At 45.8% G+C, this 14106-nt stretch overlaps 1 protein-coding gene across 1 annotated transcript in view; it reads left to right on the forward strand.

Annotated features, from left to right (window-relative positions):
- Positions 1-14106, forward strand: part of LOC115473940 (myosin light chain kinase, smooth muscle-like) — a 247079-nt gene that overhangs the window by 112399 nt on the left and 120574 nt on the right. The window lies entirely within an intron of this gene.

The following is a 14106-nucleotide window of genomic DNA, read 5'->3' on the forward strand; positions in this document are numbered from 1 at the left end:
CTGCTTTACAAACTTTATTTCCAGCCTGTATGCCAGCCTCAAATGCCGTACCCACCTCCATGACAGCAGAATGTGTTTGATCCTCTCACAGCCTTTCCCTGGGTCAGATGTGGCTCTCAGGTGCACTACAGGGTCACATCAGCATTGCATTGTGGTGGGTGTAGGGTATTGGGCTCCGTGATTTCATTAGCTTGTGTTACAGTCTCACGATGTTGGTAGTTGGTAGGCTCTTCTCCCATGGTGCTTTTCCCCCTGCCTACTGAGTCAGAGTGTGCCCTGTTGTGTTTCCTGTTGTAGTCCATGCGGTAGTGGCCATTTTTGTAAGCCAGTTTTAGTTCCCTTTCCTGTGTTAGCCATGTTACAGAACTTAGTTCTTCCCTTGAATGTGGCTGAAAGAGGGAATTGTACAGCATTCTGCCAGCTCTGACCTACTGCTCATCTCAGTACCAGGGAGACTCATTGCCAGTGGGGCACAACCTCTGATCTGCAGTTAACAGTGAGTAAAGGCGGTTATTCCAATAAAGGACGTTTTCGGAGAGATTAGTCTTCAGGTGTCAACTGGTGTGCCAATGTTATACAGCAGCAACAAGTCCTAGAGGCCTGCGTGTATGCAGGTCCCTGGAGCACTTTTAGTGGGTACCGCCGTGCACTTCAGCCAGGTGGCCCCAGGCCCATTCCCCCCCCCCCCCCACCTGTAACACTTGTGCTGGTAAATGGGAGGCCTCCAAAACCCACTGTACCCACATGTAGGTGCCCCCTTCACCCCTAAGAGCTATGGTAGTGTTGTACATTTGTAGGTAGTGGGTTTTGGGGGAGGGGGGTTGGGTGCTCAGCACCCGTGGTAAGGGAGCTATGCACGTGGGAGCGTTGTCTGAAGTCCACCGCACTGACCTCTAGGGTGCCCAGTTGGTGTCCTGGCATGTCAGGGGGCGAGTGTACTACGAATCGTGGCCCCTCCCATGACCAAATGGCTCGGATTAGGACGATTTTGAGCTGGGCGTTTTTAGTTTCCATTATCACTAAATAAAACAAACGCCCAGCTGAAAAACGTCCATTTTTTTGAAAATACGGTTCGGCCCGCCCCTTCACGGACCCGTTCTCAGAGATAAACGTCCATGGAGATAGGCGTTTCCGTTCAATTATGCCCCTCTATGCATCTGTTATTTTCAGTGTGTTGTTTTCTAGCGAAAATGGTACCGGTACTCAAACGCCAGGCCACCCTTCAGGGGTGGGGTGATCGCTGAGGGACCCACCCCACAATAGTCAAGCCCCCTGCAAACCAGTCACAGAATCTATGACAAGGCAGAATTTGTACGTAGAGCCTGAGCTCTTTCATTAAAACTTGGGGACCATGGGTCGATTTTAGCAGACAATAGAAAAGGTGCCGGTACTCAGTACCCATGGGCGTAGACTGGGGGGGGGGCGAGGGGGGGCAATGCCCCCCCAAACGCAGGGCCGGCAACAGGCAGCTCTCCCTTCACCCCACCCTCTCCCCGTTCCTTCTCCTCCCCCCCCCCCGGCCCCCCCGTGAGCCGGCTCTCCTCCCTCCCTCCGTATCCGTCCCTCACCGACCTGATCTTCGAATCCTTTGCCTGCCCGCTAGGCGCTAGCGCTCTCTCCCCTGCTGGTTCGCGCTTTAAAAATGGCCGCCGAGACTTTCAGAGGCGGCCTCGCGAGAAGTCTCGGCGGCCATTTTGAAGCGTGAACCGGCAGTGGAGAGTCAGCGCTAGCGGGCCGGGCAGGTGAAAAATTCGAAGATCGTTGGTGAGGGACGGATCCGGAGGGAGGGAGGAGAACTGGCTCGCGGGGTGGGGGTGGGGGTGGGTGGGGGGGGGAAGGAACGGGGAGAGGGCGGAATTAGGGGAGGGGAGAGGAGGGTCACTGCTGGACTAAGTGGATGGAGGGCAGGGGAAAGGAGGGCCACTGGGTATGGGGGCAGGGGAGAGGAGGGTCACTACTGGACTGAGTGGATGGAGGGCAGGGGAAAGGAGGGCCACTGGGTATGGGGACAGGGAAGAGGAGGGTCACTGTTGGACTGGGTGGATGGAGGGCAGGGGAGAGAAAAGAAATGCTGGACATGGATGGAGGGGAGGAAAGAGTGAGGAAGGAGATGAGATGAGGGAAAAGGAAGAGAGGAGAAAAACTGCACATGGATGAAGAAAATAGGCAGAAGCTGAGGACCAGAAATGAAGAAGAAAGGAAGAAAGAAATAAATAAATGGAAAGGAAGCCCTGGAAACGGAGTTAAGAGGACAGATAGCAGCAGAATCAGATACTGCACCAGCATGATCAGAAAAACAGTCACCAGACAACAAAGGTAGAAAAAAATCATTTTATTTTCATTATAGTGTTTACAATATGTTCACTTTGAGAATCAGGTGCTCAACATTAAAAGTTTATATTTACTTATTTATACCCCCCCCCCCCCCCCAGGCTCTCTCCCCGGCTATAGCCAGCTCTGCAATTTGGGGGGGGGGGGGCGCAGAGGGGGACTGGGGGGAGAGCCTGTTGTTAAACATTTGCCAGCTGTTGAGAATTGGGGGGTCCCGAGCCCCCCAAGAAGGCTAGAGTGACCTCAATCTGACTCCATCTCTAAATAACACTAGTACTGGGGTAATCCAGGAGTTATGAGGTTTTAAAAGGAATTGCCACTGAGAGAGACGTTAGGTCTCAAATACCCGCATTAGTCCGCCTCTCAGCACTGGCAAGGAATAGATACCAGCCTTATGACAAACTGGATTTAGGCTACAGGTTATATAATGCAGCGAATGATAGCCTGATGTAGCAAAAGCATTTATACTTACAGCCTTTCATCATTAAGTGAAGCCCACAAACCATCATTTAGAATGAAGAGTTTATTTGCATATCAGACTTTAATCAGATACATTCATCAGACAAATTCTGGATTCAGCTGACCGGAGCTCTGCTGCTTCCGAGGCGTTGGAGAAAAGTTCTCCTGAGTGCTTGCATGCACCCTGCTTTTATACAATTTGGTCACTATACAAGTCTATGGAGAGGGATTTTTTTTTTCTCTAATATTGCTTAATCTATGAGTCATGACCTCCGGCCAGGTGCTCTTCCGTTTTAGTATTGCAACCTGTTGTGCAATTTCCCTTTTTGTCAACATTTCCCTAGATACGGACATCCAAACATCCAAACATGGACATCTCCCTAGATACGGACATCCAAACATGAACAAAACAACTTTTTTTATGAAGATATCTAAATATAGATATCTCAGGTTCATATCATCTTGTAATCTGACTTAGCATTTTAGCCATCAATTCCTTGATCTTGGCTTTTGCACTGCTTTTGAATGTCACACCAAATTCTAATGAGGCCCAGTCAGTGCCTTTTAGCAGTTTAAGCTGTTTAAGGTATGTAAATTGATCCACCACTATTCCAGTGGATGGATCCCAAGCGGGGACACATATTAACTTACAGGTAAAGCACGTCCTTGCTCAGCCAGTCATAGATTTTTAAACCTAGCTGGTATTTTTACAGCCTGAGTCCTAAAATCTGGCCTTCCACCCTTCCGGTGGGCATCCAGTGAGGGCCTCTTGCTGTAGTATAATTATACATTCCCCACTTGTCACCCCCTCTGGAGAGGGGTGACACAAAGCTCGTCAAGCTTGTCATCATCCATTCCAGAAGGTGGCAAGCTATCAAACTAGAGGGGGAGTTTTGGTCTTACAAATTGTTAGAAGGTATGGTGCAAGATAGGAAACTTCATTCTCAGGTGATATATTATTTGGGCATATGGAATTCCCTTTATATTACCCAATCCCTTGGGCCTTAATCTTGATGTTACCCCTCTTGAGGCTTACTCAAACCTGTAGTGAGAGAGGTTTTATGAATGGGACAAATCCATGAGTTCATCTACAAAATCTCATGAAGTATAGGTATGTGGGTAATAGCAATTTAAGGTGGATCGTACTAATAAACACTTTCAGGTCTTTCTATGGCTTCTATTGTATCTGTTGCATAGTGCATGGGAGATAATCTAATGTATCTATCTCAGTGGTCTTGAGAAGGAACAGTGGTTTCGATCAAGCATTGTTATGGGCTCAACAAATACATGGTTAGTACTCTGTTTGCAGGCTGTTTTAGGTTGTAGGTATTCAGAATCCTTAAACAGGTCGGAATGCCTGGACCTTACTATTACTCATCATTAGCATCCAATCATGAGCACTAAAAAGTGGATAACAAAGGTCATACATGGATCTTGACATATGCATAATGACCTGGAAGTATGGGAAGCATTTTATATATCCGTTACCCCACTTGCAGCTTAGTCAAACCTACAGAAAGACATGCAGCTTAAGTAAGCCTACACCAAAGTTAAACAATTGCATAACTGGTTGATACTAACAGAGTTTACACCTACATTATGATATCTTAGCCAGTATTAGGGTTTGATGTTACCCATGTATCTGAGCAATATCAACTTCAATTTCAATTACATAAACAGAAATAACGGGGAAACTCTTAGAAAAACATTTAGAACAATAAAGGAAATAATAGGAAAATAAAAATAAAACCTTTTCCATATATAGACAGGATTACTGCTAAACTGAAAATAAAACAAAATATGAATGTATAATGTCCATAAACAGCAACAGTAATTCTCAAATTAAGTATCAGTTCTGAATTCTCTTTCATCGATCATGGTTGAGGCGGTGGAAGCGTTGAAGGATCTGGACGGAGATCTGGGTTTTCAGGCTGGCCTGCTGAAGGAAGTGGCCGGTCTTGAGATGGTTAAGCTGGTAACATCTGGTTCTGCGGCTGAGTAAACCCGTATATCTTTCACATGGACCCAGGACTTGTGGTCCAGTAGTTTGCAAGGTGTAAAGATTATTGCCACAACCTTGGGGGATCTAACATCATTTGGGCCTGGATAGATCTTGAAGACGTATTTATGGTGTACAAACTTGGATCTTTCCATGTCTTTATTCTAGGCAGGCACCATCATAATCTGTCCATCAAGATGACTGTATGCCTGAATGTTACATTGCTATATCTTGGTGGGCATAATCAGCGTGAACTGAATAAGCAAAAATAATATATAGATGTCAAGAGACATGAAAGACAATGTAAACATGGAGAAAACAGTGCTAATTAAGTGCAAAAGCAAAAGCGAAACCATAAGGGTTCAATAACGAAAAGCCAATTTACATAAATAGCAATAGTATATATGAAATTATATCTCCTGATTGGTAGGGGTCAGAGCTTCAACTGCAACCCTCTTAATACTAGGAATTGGGATCTGCATAATATATCCCCACTTCTGGCTTGCATAATGTGCAAGACAGATTGGTAATTACTACTAAGAGATGATCAAATAACAATAGGTCTGTATATGTAACAAAAGAAAAGGGCACCAAAAAAACAATATAAATTGAAAATTAAGAGATGATGTTGATTGTTCAAGTTATTGAGGTATGGAGAGTCAGAAATATGGTGCACAAAAATAGTCAAAAGGCACAGGCAATGCATTGAAATCTATCGCCAATAGGTATGGAATCTTCACCTGCGATGACTAAGATTGGGGACAATATGGACCGAGCTACTGATATTATTGGGAACACCAAGGGTTGAGCCCTCAGCTGCAGGAGGCCAGCAGGACTTACGAGTTAGATAATTCAGAAAGAAGGGTGGCTTAGGAAATAGTCATAATCAGAGCAGAAGGCTAATGTGTAGGAATTTAAAACTCATAACTAGTCCAGGTGATGGAAGTATCTTCTGGAATCACGGTCGCTGTCTGTTGTAATAGAGAGCTTATACGTAAAGTGCCATGTAGGTTCTGGAAAAGATGAGCCTGCAAAAATATTTAATACAGCAGAATATTTAAGAGCATAACCAAGAAGGTCAAAGTTAATGACATCATCTGGACAAAAGAAAATTCTCATTGGAGAAGGTAGCGCTTCTTTGTCTTGTCAGAGGTCAGTTGTAGCAGAAGTACCAAACTGGAATAGAGGCGGTAGGTCAGGAATTGGATTAGCAGTCTTCACTCAACCTACAGGACTTAATAAATAGAGCTAATATAAGAAGTAATATCAAGTGGTCAAATCTCAGCACAGGACCATTAGAAAGAAAAAATCAAAGAATGCATTGTTAGTTCCTTGGGGCACCAATAGGTGGAGCGTAGTTTAAATATATAATAGCTGACACTACGTATTTATTTACGTTTGTACTGTCTCTCTAGGCCTCTTGCTGTAGTATAATTATACACAGCACACCACTGCCTGTCGCCAAACCCGCTGCCTCTCTGATTCAGTGGCTATCCATTGGCAAACGAACACTGGTTATTCCCAAAAAAGCCAGCTCTTGCTCCCTTCCTTCCTCCATATTAGCATAATTTGCATATACATATATGCAAATGAATATGCTAATATGCCCCGCCCCTTCCTTTGCCCCCCCAAATGAAACAGTCAAACTACGCCTATGTCAGTACCCCCAAGTACCCCCTCAAAAAAAGCCCTTCTAAAGAGTGACAAGATTCCATGCAGAATTTCAAAGAGTAGCAACATTCCATATAGAACCCCAAAGAATAGCAAGATTCTGGAATCCTAAAGAACAGTATGTTTTTTCTAGCAAAAAAGGTGCTGGTACTCAAATGCCAGGCCACCCTTCAGGGGTGGGGTGATCACAGAGGGACCCACCCCACAATAGCCAGGTCCCCTGCAACCAGTCAGAGAATCTATGACAAGGCAGAATTGGTGTGTAGAGCCTGAGCTCTTTCATTAAAACTTGGGGTCCATGGGTCGATTTTAGCAGACAATGGAAAAGGTGCTGGTACTCAGTACCCCCAAGTACCCCCTCAAAAAAAGCCCTGGTTATTTTATCCATGGAAGGGGGTGGGGGGGGGGGGGGGTCAGCTAATTTCTGACCATATTCCTGGAAGGAGGAGGAATGTGGGAAAGTAAGAAGGAATATTTTTCCTATGTATTATTGGGCTCATTTTCTTTTTTTTTTTTTTTAAACTTTATTTTTGTGTATAAACAACTTAGAAATACAAACTTTGACATCCCTTTATACATCCTATAGACATCCCCTTTCCCTTCCCTCCTCCCCTCCCCCCCCCCCCCTAGTCTCTTCATATTTCTATGGATCTCTGTGGTGTCTCTGCTTTTATACTCCATACTTCGGGCCCATAAAAAGGACCGAGTTTGCCAAGTGATGTCACCTCCGTGGTATTATCAATTGCGGAGCATCTAAGTCAATTCCCGCTTGGGATCTCCAAAGCTTATATTTGTCCCATATTTTGGTAAATTGGGGCAGCTGATTGTTCTTCATCCCTGTAAGCTTTGCCATTTGATACATATAGTCCATTTTATGTAAAACTTGGACAATTGGTGGTGCCAGCGATTGCTTCCAGGCGGCCGCCAGTGCAATCTTTGCCGCTCCTAAAAACATGGAAGCCAAACGGTGAAGAGGTGTCAGAAGTCCAGGAGGGCGAAATTGCAACAAGCAGTAGTCCAGTGTTTGTGGATATTCTTTACCCAATATCTGTTTCAATAACTTAAGACATTCCTGCCAATACGATTGTATCTTTGGGCATGACCACCATATATGTTTCATATCCCCCCTCACTTGACATCCCCTCCAACATTGATTCGAAGAGCCTGGAAACATTTTCGCTACTTTATGTGGGGTATAATACCATCGGTATAGGATCTTATATCCATTTTCTATCATGGAACTACTTACTGATCCCTTTAATAGAAAGCCTATCGCCTTTTCCCAACTCTTCAATTCATGTGTGGCCCCTATATCTTGTTCCCATTTCTGTATGTATTGCTGAATTGGGGTTTTATATGAGAGTAGTGCCCCGTATATTCTTGACACACACCTTTTACGACTATTCCCTCCCATGGCCCGTTCTAATTCTGTTTCCTCCTTTTGTAGCTCCCCTTTGGCTTTTTGAAGAATATAGTCTCTAATTCTAGTGTAATATAACAGGTGATGTGCTGGGAGATTATATTCATCTTGCAGCTCATTATATGAACGTATTGTCCCCTCTTCCCATATTTGATCCAATTGTTTCAACCCTCTCTGTCTCCATTGCTTATATATTGTATCTCCCTCTTCCCATGGAAATCCCGGTGCCCCTTGTATATGCATTTTACGGAAATATGTTCTCTGTGGACAGACTTGTTGGCGTAATGTATTCCATGTCATTAAGGGGTATGCCACTGTTGGGGGTAGCAATGTTGCCATTGCCCTAACCCGTTTACTGGGGAGCCATAGTAATGCTGCTGGGTGATTAAGTCCTATCCAGTGTTTTTCAATTTGTAACCATGGTTTGTCTTCCTCATTAATCCATGCTGCTAATATTCTTAGCTGTGCTGCTTGAAAGTATTTAAAGAAATCCGGCACTCCCATTCCCCCCTTTTTTTAGGTTGGTATAGCATTTCTGCTTGTACTCTAGGCGGCTTATGGTTCCAAATGTACGCAAAGGTTTTTTTCTTTAGTTGTCTAAAGAATTTTTTGGGGATTTGGATTGGTAATGCTATGAAGAGGTATAAAATTTTGGGTAGCAACATCATTTTTATTGCTTGTATCCGGCCTAACCAGGACAACTCCAGCCCTTCCCACCTCTCTAATTCCTGTAACATTTCTCGCAATTTACCTGGGAAATTTGCCTCGAAAAGAGTGTTTAGACTAGGTGTCAAATTAACTCCCAGATATCGAATGGAGCGCTTTGTCCATCTATACGGGTGTCATTCTTGTAATTTATCTCTGTCTTCTGCATTTATATTTAAGCCCAATATCTCTGATTTTGTCATATTTATTTTAAATCCTGCTATTCGCCCAAATTGCCCCAATGTTTGTTCAATATTCTGTAATGATCTATGAGGATCTGTTAGAGTCAAAAGGATATCATCTGCAAACAGCATAATTTTATGTATCTTATGACCAATTTGGATCCCATGAATGGCCTCCTTTGCTCTAATTACCTGGGCTAATGGCTCCATCGTGAGGGCAAAAAGCAGGGGAGAAAGTGCACATCCCTGCCGTGTCCCCCTGTTTAATTTAAAAGTGGCTGAGCATTCCCCATTTATAATCAATTCTGCTAATGGCTGCTCATACAGACGCTGTAGCCATTTTATATATCGGCCCGTCATTCCCATTTTATGCAGAACCTTAAACATATAGGGCCAGTGCACTCGATCGAACGCTTTCTCAGCGTCGAGAGAAAGTAAGATTGTTGGTTGCTGTGTGCTATTTGCCTCTTGTATTAAATGCAGTGCCCGTCTGATATTGTCAAACGTTTGTCTTCCTTCTACAAACCCCGTCTGATCATTCTGTACCAATTCCGGCATAAGCCTCTGTAATCGCCTGGCTAGAATTTTCGTGAATATTTTATAGTCTGTATCTAAGAGTGATATGGGTCGATATGATCCACATTGCACCGGGTTTTTCCCAGGTTTTAGGAGAATACTAATATGAGCTAATCGCCATGAGTGAGGCAATTCTTTTTGGTGTTCTATCTTATTTAATACCCGAACCAACAAAGGCGCCAATATTTTCCCAAAACATTTATAGAATCTATTCGTGAATCCATCAGGCCCTGGAGCGGGCTCATTTTCAAAAGAGAAAAACATCCAAAAAGGGGCACAAAGCAGCAGATGGGCGTTTTTCTCGCAAAAATGTCCAAATCACTATTTCTGAAGGGTGGTGGGAAGCGGAGCTGGTGGTTGGGAGGCGGGGCTAGTGCTGGGCAGACTTATATGGTCTGTGCCCTGAAAAAGACAGATACAAATCAAGGGGCTGGTGGTTGGGGGCGGGGATAGTGCTGGGCAGACTTACACGGTCTGTGCCCTGAAAAGGACAGGTACAAATCAAGGGGCTGGTGGTTGGGAGGCGGGGATAGTGCTGGGCAGACTTATATGGTCTGTGCCAGAGCCGGTGGCGGGAGGCGGGGTTGGTGGTTGGGAGGCGGGGATAGTGCTGGGCAGACTTATACGGTCTGTGCCAGAGCCGGTGGCGGGAGGCGGGGTTGGTGGTTGGGAGGCGGGGATAGTGCTGGGCAGACTTATACGGTCTGTGCCAGAAACGGTGGTGGGAGGCGGGGCTGGTGGTTGGGAGGCGGGGATAGTGCTGGGCAGACTTATACGGTCTGTGCCCTGAAAAGGACAGGTACAAATCAAGGTCAGGTATACACAAAAAGTAGCACATATGAGTTTATCTTGTTGGGCAGACTGGATGGACCATGCAGGTCTTTTTCTGCCGTCATCTACTATGTTACTATGTTACATTTTTAGACGTTTTTCTGTGCAGTTCATCTGCAGGTCGTTCAAAAAGGTGACACCTGCAGATATAAGGGCTATTATAGTGATGTGCAGTTGGGTACACTAAGTTTTTGGTGGGTTTTGGAGGACTCCCTATACATTATTAGGGGATAACGATGAGATGTGTACCTGGGACCTTTTATGTAAAGTCCACTGCAGTGCCCCCTAGAGTGCCCCACTGCTCTGCTGGGATGTCTGTGGTGCCAGTCTACCAAGAATGTTGGCTTATCCTACATCTCAATAGCTTGCTTTTGTGCGTTTTTCCCTTGGATGTTTTTTTTTTTTTTTTTTTCGAAAGTGGTCACAAAACAAACCGCACTGAGCACAAATCCCCGGATTCTATATATGATGGGTAGATTCCATGCCCAAGTACAGGCATATCATAATTGGCAGAACAAAGCAATTAATGTTTTTAACTGCACTTAAAAAGCAATAATGAATACTAATTGGCAATAATTACAATTTATGTATGGAAATCGCTAAGCATCCTATATAATAATTCTCACCTCCAACATTCTGACTTGCCTGGGACCGTGGCTCATTCCGAGTTGGTCTGCTAGACTCCCTAGATCAGGCTGACATCACCGTAGCCATTATGATGTCAACTTCAGAACCCGGGGGGGGGGGGTGGGGAAACATGCCTCACAGCTGAACCATATCCAGAAGTGTGTCGCTGGACATGGGTGGCTGGAGGGGGGGCAGGGGAGAGAGGAGGGCCCCTGGACATGGGTGGCTGGAGGGGGGGCAGGGGAGAGAGGAGGGTCCCTGGACATGGGTGGCTGCAGGGGGGCAGGGGAGAGACGAGGGTCGCTGGACATGGGTGGCTGCAGGGGGGCAGGGAAGAGATGAGGGTCTAGACATGGGTGGCTGCAGGGGGGGCAGGGGAGAGAGGAGGTTCACTGGACTTGGGTGGCTGCAGTGGGCGTAAGGGGAGAGGAGGGTCGCTAGACATGGGTGGCTGCAGGGGGGCAGGGGGTCGCTGGACATAGGTGGCTACAGGGGGCAGGGGGGAGAGGAGGGTCACTGGACATGGTGGCAGGAGGAGGGGCAGGGGAGAGAGGAGGTTCGCTGGACATAGGTGGCTGCAGTGGGTGCAGGGTTAGTGGAGGGTCGCTGGACATGGGTGGCTGCAGGGGGGCAGGGGAGAGAGGAGGGTCGCTGGACATGGTGGCAGGAGGGGGGCAGGGGAGAGAGGAGGTTCACTGGACATTATTATTATTATTATTATTAACATTTGTATAGCGCTACCAGACGCACGCAGTGCTGAACACATGACATAGAGAGACAGTCCCTGCTCTATAGAGCTTACAATCTAAAAAATGGGTAGGTGCAGGGGGAGAGGAGGGTCGCTGGACATGGATGGCTGCAGGGGGAAAGGAGGGTCACTGGACATGGGTGGCTGCAATGGGCGCAGGGGGAGAGGAGGGTTGCTGGACATGGATGGCTGCAGGGGAGCCGAAGAAAACCTTGCTGCTAGCGCCCATTTCATTTGTGTCAGAAACGGGCCTTTTTTACTAGTATTCTATAAAGAAGTGCACCTAAATTGCAAAGCGCGCAGTACAAAATAAACATGCATAGCTTAAAAGGGGCGTGTTTATGGACGTTTCATGGGCTTTCCAAAGTTTCCTGTGCGTAATTACAGAATACGGGTCAGTGCGCCTAAATCTATGGTCAGGGATTTTGCACCATGTTTTTATTGGCATAAATGAATGCGCATAGAATTAGGCGCTATGTTATTGACTAAGCATATTCTATATACTGCTCCTAAATTTTATAGAATACGTTTAGTTCTTTGTGGAGTTTTTAGGCGCCATATATAGAATCTTCTCCAAAATGTCTAAAAACATCTAGAAAATGGCCATTTTTGAACCAAAAAGATAGACTTTTTTCAGGTTCGAAAATGGCCATGTTCGCCACTTGATATTTGGATGTTTTCAGCAAAATGTCCAAAATCGCATTTAGATATTTCCCCCTTCACCCAGTAATTTTTAAGAACATACAGCTAATTGAAGGTGAACATTTCAGTCCCATTGGTTAATGTTGAGCGGGTTATCCTATATAATAATTTGTACCTCCAACGTTCCATGGCTGGCTGTCTGGGTTTGTAACATCTCCTGACGTCAGAAAGCCTCCAGCGTTTCCTTCCCTCTCACTGTCCCGCCCTCGTGTAAACACATAATGACGTCAGAGGAGGACGGAACAGTGAGAGGGAAGGGAACGCTGGAGGCGAGCTGACGTCAGGAGATGTTACGAACGGAAGCCAGCCAGCCAGAGAACGTTCAGGTACAAATCGCTGGACATGGAGGGGAGGAGAGAATCGAAGGACATCGAGGGGAGGGGAGGGGAGTGCAGGGCAGAGGAGAATCGATGGACATGGATGGGAGGAGTGGAGAGAATCGCAGGACACGGATGGGAGGGCAGGGAAGAGGAGAATCGCTGTACATGGAGGGGAGGGCAGGGGGAAAGAGAAAAAAAACACACGAGAGCCTTCCTAGGGCCCGTTTCATTGTTGATGAAACGGGCTCGGTTCCACTAGTGAGGTAATAAATGAAATGAAAACTCTATTGAAGGTTGCCTTAGGTAGGAATGGTTTTACACAGTACTTTGCTCTTTATTTTATATCTGTGGAAAAGAATCTCTGAAAATTATTTGGTTCTCTGTGATGTGTAAATTAGACAGATTAATATTAAGGTGCCTCTGTCAGCTTTATAAAATTCCATCATAGTGTTTTTTTTTTTTTAAATACTGTCAGCATTTTTTAAACAATGCCATCACTTCAAAAACTATTCCAATATTTTTATTACATTTGTACCATGTGCTTTCCCACTCATGGCAGACTCAATGCGGCTTACATGTGGCAATGGAGGGTTAAGTGACTTGCCCAGAGTCACAAGGAGCTGCCTGTGCCTGAAGTGGGAATTGAACTCAGTTCCTCAGGACCAAAGTCCACCACCCTAACCACTGAGCCACTCCTCCACTGTTGCTACTATTGGAGATTCTACATGGAATGTTGCTATTCCACTAGCAACATTCCATGTAGAAGTCAGCCCTTGCGGATCACCAATGTGGCCGCGCAGGCTTCTGCTTCTGCGAGTCAGACTCACAGAAACAGAAGCCTGCGCAGCCTTCTACATGGAATGTTGCTAGTGCAATAGCAACATTCCATGTAGAATCTCCAATAGTATCTATTTTATTTTTGTTACATTTGTACCCTGCGCTTTCCCACTCATGGCAGGCTCAATGCGGCTTACATGGGGCAATGGAGGATTAAGTGACTTGCCCAGAGTCACAAGGAGCTGCCTGTGCCTGAAGTGGGAATCAAACTCAGTTCCTCAGGACCAAAGTCCACCACCCTAACCACTAGGCCACTCCTCCACTGTTGCTACTAGTTGAGATTCTACATGGAATGTTGCTATTCCACTAGCAACATTCCATGTAGAAGTGCAGGATGCCAGACTCACAGAAACAGAACGAAGCCTTGCAGATCAGCAACACGGCCACGCCGGAGAAGAGGACCTCAGTTGGTGGGGGTTGGGGTCCTCCGCCATCAAAGGTAGGCGATGGCGGCGGTGGCGGGAGGGGGATCGAGAGGGTCGTCAGCAGGGGGGGCCATGGCCAAATCTGCGGGGGCCCGTGGCCCCACGTAGCTACACTACTGAATCACAAGCCATAGTATGACTTATTTTCTGCATTTTTAAAAATGTTTAAAAGCGTGGCTATTCAATCAAGTGTTTTAGTTATTCTTTTATGTATTTTGAAGGGGGGGGTTGCTTATTTTTTGTGCTCATATTAATTTTATTTTATTGTCTGTT

This window comes from Microcaecilia unicolor, chromosome 7 (genome assembly GCF_901765095.1).
Source record: "Microcaecilia unicolor chromosome 7, aMicUni1.1, whole genome shotgun sequence".
Taxonomy (NCBI): Eukaryota; Metazoa; Chordata; class Amphibia; order Gymnophiona; family Siphonopidae; genus Microcaecilia; species Microcaecilia unicolor.